General features: G+C 43.5%; 1 long non-coding RNA gene across 1 annotated transcript; it reads right to left on the reverse strand.

The window, feature by feature from the left end:
- Window positions 1-4,344: 4,344 nt before the first annotated feature.
- On the reverse strand, window positions 4,345-5,860 carry LOC113967696. Its single transcript, XR_003534270.1, has 3 exons — window positions 5,755-5,860; window positions 4,995-5,033; window positions 4,345-4,423 (listed from the first exon to the last, which is right to left on the reverse strand). It is a non-coding gene; the product is annotated as an uncharacterized LOC113967696 (long non-coding RNA).
- Between the last annotated feature and the right edge of the window lie 2,456 nt (window positions 5,861-8,316).

An 8,316-nucleotide genomic window follows, 5' to 3' on the forward strand; every position in this document is an offset into this window, starting at 1 on the left:
TTGCAATTACATATATTTCCTGCTTTAATAAAATGTTGGTGAAAGGTTTGGTTACTATAATCCTTTATAGCTATGGAAGAACTGGCAAGCTGGAAAGAGGAAAGTAACTTTCCAGTCAATTCAAAGGGAATGGAGTATATTCATTTCCACTTGCAGAATCCACTCTCTATCAGGCTCTGCAGACTACAAATGTGACCTTCTGCAGGACACCATCTGGGCACAACATTTTCATCTTATTACTCTCTTTTTCAGTGAAGATATTATTAGTTTAGGAAGATCAGGAAAAACTGGACATAGAGTGAGAAGAAGTTTGAGCAAAAATGTATGATTAGGCAGTTAATACCATTCTCCTCAGAGTGTGCCTCTGTGCTTATGTGTTTGAGGATTTATGATTTCTCTGTTGCTTTCAAATCTCACACACACTCACAAGTATCCCATTTTCTTCCAAACCATCAATTTTGGGCAGTCATCTAAGAAACTTGATTACTTTTCTACATTACTTAACAAAGCAAGTTTTGTAAAAAATATTTATGCTGAAATTCTAAAAATTGCATTATAGTTCAATGGGAAACAACAAAATTTAGCTTGAACATTTGAAAATGAGTGACTCTCTGCTCAAACACAGTTTTCCCACATCTAACAAGAATTAGTTTACTAACACTGCCTTCAAAAATGTTTGTTAGAGGCTTGGAAGAAAAAGAAAATAATTTCTATTTCTCCGTTCTCTACTGCCAGAATATCATTGGAGTCATCCCACCACACAAGACGTACACACTCAGCATTTTCAATTACTTGATATGAATTATGCAGTTAGTAACTAAAATATTAGGACCCTTGGCAGACACAATAAAATTATTCAGGGAAATAAATGTGGGGAGCAGTGTTTCTAAACTGCTTCATGGCAGATATTGTTAATAAGAGTGTTACTAATAACAGTGTTTAGAAACCTTTAACTACACATATAGAATGATCAGGAAGCTATTTACAATACACCTGCATCTGGCAAGCTAGATGAGACTGGAGTTTTTCTGAACATAATGACAGGTGTGATTTTGAGGAGGGCAGCTACCTTCACAGGCTCGAAGAGGAGACTAGAGCATATACAACTAATAAAGCATACACCATCAGGCAAAAGAAAAGCCTCCAAAGGCTTAAAAGATGCAGGAAAGTAAGGAAACGTTATTTCATTGTCCTTCTATGCTTCTGGAATGTAGGCAGATCATAGTAAAAGTTTAAGGAGCAAAAAGATTAAAGGAAAACTGTTTAAGCCAAAAAGGACACTCATATCATCTGGCGTAAGACACTCTACAGACTTCAGTGGAGATACACTGATTTATGCCAGTTGATGTTTTGGTCTGACGGCTTTACAGAAGATATTATCAATTAAATGTGCATTCTATTTCGATTAAAATTTTCTCTTGCCATCAGAGCACATCTTGCCCCAGCTGGAAGACACTCTGGCATTTTTCTTTTTGCTAGAAAGCACCCTATAGGCAAATTCTGAAATAATAATAATAACTAAAAAAAAAAAAGGGAAGTCTGCATAAATTGTCAACTACTGTTTGTGATTACTTATCATTTTTGGCACACACAGACATGCCAGGCACTTTACAGAAAATACTTCAAAGACAAGTCCCTGCCCTGCAGAGCTTAAAAGACAAGGGCTAGTCCACTCTGCAAATACAGGGCACTGCTTTACTAAAAATTATTCCAATTACTTCAGTGGCATTCATCAGTCATAAGATGGTGCTTATTAAGACCTGAAATTGCTAACATGCATAAGTGATGAATGTGGCAAACAAGGGAGGATAAATGAGAAAGATATTTTAGAGAGAAATGGTTCCGACATACTACATTTGTAAACCTTTCCAAACAAGAACACTTTTTCTGTGCATTTAATGTGCCAAGTTTTCACCAAAACCCCCAAACAAACAAACAAAAAACAACCAAAAAAGAACAATCAAAAAACCCCAACCAAAACCCAAAACAAACAACAACAACAGCAACTCCCCCCCAAAAAAAAACCCAAACAAAAAACACCCAGAAAACCCCAAGCCTTTGAGGCCTTATCTTTCAAAATGTAATTTTTCAAGTATATGATGCTTAGCATGTGGTTTTTAATGTGATACATTGTAAATTGAGTGATTCTTAGCATTGGGTTTAATAAGAAAGTGGAATCATGGTGGCAACAATTCTGGAAGAGTAACACCCATGTGGTTTTAGGCATAGGGACCCAGCCCCACATGGAGTAGTACAACTGCAAACCCTGACAAGACTTCTGCCCAGCCTTCAAAGCAAAGAGAAAAATGCAACATGAGGCCAACTGTGGAACTGAAAAAGCTATCAGGTTTGAGGAAGGCTGCAGGAAAAAAAGTCATAAATTATAATGCTTAACAATGAGATCATTTTTAACTTCACATTCTGAGTATCGCAAAGCCACTACCATAATGTCAGAGCATCCAAAAAGGAGTGACCCACTACCTATTAAAAAGCATTTCTAGAAATACTGTGCCTTCACATCATCAAATAGCTTTCCAAATGTTAGTTGGAATGAGCAAATATTTAGTTTTAATTAATAGGGTAGATCCATAGTGCCAAGGAGTGACTGAAGTTAACATACCTATTATACAGTGAATATACACATAAAAGCCACATTCCCTTCTTTGCCCAATTTTCTGGACCATAGGCATTTCATGGGAGCATTTCAGTACTATCACAGGTCGGGTCTTTCACTTTGACAAAATCTAACACTTATATTGTTTAACTTTCATTATGACTATAATATGATTGGTGACACAAAGTAAAAAAAAAAAAATCTGTTAGACTTCTTCATTTGTACAAGGCTTTTAGGAAAGTACTATTACTTATCTACTGTTACTTTTAAGACACAGGTAGAATCTTGTTATTTTTCACTAGTCTCAAAGGAATGAATTTTGCAAACAAAGCCACAAGAAATAAAAACTGTGATGACAATCTGCATTCATGTATTCATTTTCAAAAATACGATCTTGACCATTAAGAAGAGCATTTCCAAACTTATCAGTTAAGCACACAGCACTGTATTTCAATCACAGTCACAAGACATGAAACACATTATTCTTAGGTGCTTTAGCAAGCTCTTCCCAGCTGCTGAGAACATGAGCATTTCTACAGCTTTTGGCAAAATTTAGCAGATTTGAAAATCAGGAAGATGAGATCTAGCAATGATATTTTAGGATCAAACCTTTCAAAAAAAAAGAAAAACAACTAAGCAATTATACATGCAATTTGCAGTTAACCTGCCAATTGTACTACTCTCTTCTTCTGTAGTTATATATTATGTTGTAATCCTTATATGTGACAAAGGAAAAAGTCAGTATGAGTACCAGAGGTACTCAAAGAAATTTTAAACTTCCACTGTGAAACAGCTGTTTATCAGTGTGCATGCTTCTGAAATTATATTTGCTGTTTTTAAAAGTTACTTATGTCAAATTGAAATTGATGGATCAATCTTCTTCACTTCCATCCAAAACGCTTTACAAGAGTTACAGAGTGTTTTGATTTGTTAGACATATTATACTGGCTTACCTAATTTATGTAAAATTATTTCCTCTTCTAAAGTGTTTGATAAGGATTCATTTGAAGGATGCAGTGTCCCACATACAATTATTACTATAGAAAAACTTTTAAAAATTACACTGATAGCAATGCAATCCATGGGAACACTTCAACTTTAGAATTTTTTTCAGATAATCTATTTAGGTCTTATTTGTCTGAAAGAGATCACGAACTTAGAGGAGGGAAGTATATTTTGCAAATTCTTACTGTCCCTCTGTAATTAGCATTTCATATTTATCAATCAGAGCAAAAGGGAGTTCATCTGAACATGAGAGCTAGGACTACAGTTAGTTTGTCATCCACGATTATCACTTGGAAGTCACTGAGTTTATTAAAGACAACTACTGTGTGATAAGGACAGTAGAGACACTATTAACCATGTCATTTAAATTGCTTTAGTTGGCATCATGCCTGAGTCCATCAGATCAGTATATCAACACACTTGCTGCTGGCAGGGACTCATTTAAAGGGGGAGAAGAGGAACTCCCTCTAAACTGAGTGTGCTGTACAGATTTTTACAGTAATTTATGAGAACAAGCAGTATTACTCAGTCTTTGTATTTTTGATTCCTGGACAAGAGAGTGACAAAATAACGACAAACAAGTGAAAGATTCCTAAGGAAAAAAAATAATGGGAAAGCATTTTTTAAATTTTCATTTGAAATTACTTGAATTTGCATTTTACAAGCATATTTTACTTGTAACTGTGATGCTGACGAACTAACAAAGACAACCTCCTCAGTCACTTGCTCTGCCAAATTTTATGATCCCATATCTCTTCCACCCTTGCCTTCTCCCCAGGATCTCCTGCTTTCACTTCTTTAAACCTGTGGGAAGGACAAAAGTTCTGGTGGCTGGAGATAGTTTATTTTCAAAAGTAGAAAGAGTCATTTTATTTCACTTCTGGCAAGAACTGTGCCACAAAATAACATAACACCACTTTTGGGAAAGATGAAATTAAGAAGGTGCAAGGATAATTTTTCTCCCCAATTCATATAAAAATTAATACCAACATCTTTGTTGGAAACAACCTACATGTTAAATTAGGCATATTACTTCCACGTGTAGAAAACAGTCAGAACAGAAACTTTTTCATTATACCCTTCACCTTGTTTTCCTAAGCTATGTCCTAATTAAGTAAAGAAAAGACATCATTTTTTAGAAGAGAGGAATTCATCAGTTTACCAAGCATCTCAGTGTGTACAAGCATCTTATCTGTTTGCTAAAAAATGCTGTGCTTTACAATATCCACACCGTGGCCAGCAATAGCTCGACATTTCCTATTTATCACTTCCCAGCATGAATATGCTGGCACTGAAGGCCTGAGGGATAGGCAAATATACAGGTACGCACAGCACACGTGGCAGGATATAAGTGTTGGGGAAGAGGCTCTCTTACCTTCCGCAAACTGTCCTTCGGCGTCTTCAAGTGAATGATCTGGAAACACAAAATCAAACGCCCCTAAACTAAGAGCGCAACTCGCAGCAAGTCACGCTGCTTTGCCGCCCCCCCCACCCTCCAGACCAGTTTCCCACCACTTGCACTACAAACAGCAACTTTCCCGTGGCATTTATTTTTTACTGGTGAGCCATAAAATCGCCTGCTTGTCCAATTAATGAGAGCATCATTTTCATTTACCTTTCACCATCTCCAGTGAAGGAAAGAAGAGGGGGAAAAACAGAAAAGCAAATGCATAAAAGAAGCTTCAGAAACATGAGTTTCAACTCATTTACGATCCCAGATAAAGGTTAATAGTTAAACTCCTTACTCCCCCCCCCCGCAAGTATTGATGCCCTTCAAGAAATGAAATATTTTTTTGTTCTCGTTTACCAGAGGCTAGACAAACTGTCAACATCTCTTTATTTACGGGTTGAGCAAGAGCAGTTCCTCAAACATCAACATTTTTTACGTTAATCCTGGAGAGAATTCACTTCTCTAAAACTACAAAATTTGCCAACTTCTGTAGTATTTATTTTTAACGAAAGAGAGCGAGAGCCTTGAGCTATCCTTCTCAGAGGAGGGGAAGGGTGAAAGCACGGCTCCACTCCCCCAACTTTAAAGCCCTTTTCACCTCCCTCCCACACCACTCAGCCCCTGGTCACTCTCCATCCCATCACCCCCTCCCACCCCCCAAAATTCTCCCCTCCCGATCCCCCACCTGCTCCACGTCCACTGGGATTTCAAGGGAGGAAACAAAATTTGCCAAGTGGTTCTTTTCGGGCGATTTCTTCAACCCGTCTGGAGGTTTAAACCTGAAAAACAAACACCTCTATTGAATGCAAACTAAGCTTTGGGGGTTGCCGAGTTAATTCCTCGGCAGACAGCTACTCTCAGTGTCTGGTTACACAAACATACCTACAGACAGGTTGCAGGGGAGTCCCTTAGAAACCAAGGAGAGGCGGGGGGAGGAAATAAAATCAAAACAGGCAGAAAGGCTGGAATGGGGGACTCCGGAGGGCAGCGGAGTAAGAAGGCTGGAGAGAGGGATGATACGCAGCGGGAGACAGGTTTAATACCGGGCAGGAACGGCAAGACTCAAAGCAAGGGGCAATGCGGGAAGGGTCTGAGACCCCAGAGGTCTCGACTGGGGATAGGGGGAAGAGAGCGGGTATCCCTTCGGGTGATGGTGATAACAAGTTTTTACAGACAGCCTAAATAAAACAAAGGAAGGCACAAACCCGGCCGGCCGCGGCGGCGTGGGTGAGGAGCGGGGCTGCTGCGGGGGCGGGCGGCTCCGAGCCGGCACCTCGCTCTCCCTCCCGCCCGCCCGGCCCCGGTGCGGGCAGCGGCCGCCTCGCCCGCCCCCCGCCCGGCCTTCACCGCCTCCCCGCTTACCTGCCGCTGCCCCCGGGCGCCAAGGGCCGGCCGCGCCCGCCGGCCGCCGGCCCCTCGCAGCATCGCGCCGGGCACAAAGAGGCGGCGGGGCAGGGCCGCACCGGGAGCCCCAGGAAGAGCGGTGGTAAAAGTAACGGTGAGAGCAGTGACAGCCACGGAGGCGGCGAGGAGGGGCAAAATTGAAAATAATAATTAAAAGAAAAAAAAAGAAGGGGAGAGACGGCCACACTAATAAGCCACCGTGACCATGCCGGGGAGGGGAGTCCCTCCTCCCGGGGTTAGCGCTGCGGGGCGCGCTCCTGCCCTGCCTGAGGGGGACGCGGCGGAGGGGAGGGGAGGAAGGGAGGGGGAGCTGCCCGCCCTGTCCTGCCCGGCCCAGCCTCCAGGGACAGGCGCGAGTGCGGCCGCGGAGGGAGATGCCGGCGGTGCGGGACTGCGAGAGGGGAGGGAGCGGAGCGGGGTGGGGAAGCGGCGCGGGGCTCCTGGGCGCCCCTGCCGTGGCGGGCGGGGAGGGGGCACCGCAGCCCTTAGAAATTATACACGCACACCCCCGCCTCCCGTTATTCGGCCTCCGTGCGGCCGGGCTGCTTCCCGACTGTCACATGGCTCCTGCCGCCACCCCCAAAGGGTTTCGGGAGTCACTTCGCTTTCACTTTGGCCCCGCCAAGGGGCTCTCCTGGGGGGGCACGGCGCCTGACAGGAGGCCTCGCCCACGCCTGCCCCGGCTTCGGAGAGGGCTGAAGGGCAGAACTCAGCCCCCTCCGCATCCCTTGTCATGGAGCGGGGCCACCCCTGACCTCTCTGCGGAACAGGGTCGTTAGGAGCGGCTCCGCTCGCGTCAGCCTTCCTTTGGCGTTTTAAGTAGGAAAAAAGGGAGAATAATATGAATATAGCCGGCTCCGTGGGAGCTCCGGTCTGGGGAAGGGGATGCAGCGCCGCAGCAGAGGGGTGTGTCGGGGGGACTGGTAGGAGTAGGGCTTTTGAGAGCCGCAGAGAGGGATGCTTTCTCTGGTTTCCTGTGGGATTGGCCCAGTGTGCGTCCCGTCCCCCCTCGACCTACTTGATCCCTTCTGTCAGTGTATCTAAAGGGGTTGGTGAAAATCCCACTGAAGAGTCGGCACCATGCCTTGCACAGGGAAGGTCTCCTCGGGCAATGGCCAGAGTCTGGTGCCGGGACACGGTGGTGCCTCCGCGGGGCCTTTCCACTTCCCACCAAAACACTCTGCAACCACACATAAGAGACTGCTCCATACCTGACAAACAGCAAATCCAGTGTCCCACAATGACACCAGGGATGGATCTGACCCAGCAGCATTATTTTTGAGCTCAGAATAAACACTTCCAGGGTTGGAGGCATGCTTGATACAAGTATATCAAATGCCATTGCCTCCCTGCTTCATTTTGAAAGAGGAATTAAAAAGGAAAAGGAAAAGGGAGTTACTTGTCTTACTGCGGCACTTGGAAATTCTATTGTAGGCACCCTACCCTCATGGACATGACCCTCCTTTATGAAGTATGAGATTTTTCATGAGTACCTCTGGTCTAAATGTTGATGCAGTTCAATCTGGAGGGAAGAGAACCAGAAAAGAGCAGTAACCTACTCTAAAGAAGCTCTCCATGTGTATCCTGTAAAATACGCATGTGATGCTTGTGGGCAGGTGGTCATTAACCACCTAATGAAACTTGTAGCTCCCAACAGTTCCTGAAAGACACAGCAGCACTTTTTTCACTAATTATGGCTACACACGCTCCATGTGGAGACAACCTTGTGTTGAGTGAGTCAACTGGCATTATGTCCTTGTTTTTATGTAAGCTCTTTCATTCTGGCCTTCTCTCAACAGTCATCAAACATGGTATAACACATGTTCATCATCTTTAATGAGCT

This window comes from Neopelma chrysocephalum, unplaced genomic scaffold (assembly GCF_003984885.1).
Source record: "Neopelma chrysocephalum unplaced genomic scaffold, ASM398488v2 Primary Assembly neopelma1_23, whole genome shotgun sequence".
In the NCBI taxonomy this organism is placed as follows: domain Eukaryota; kingdom Metazoa; phylum Chordata; class Aves; order Passeriformes; family Pipridae; genus Neopelma; species Neopelma chrysocephalum.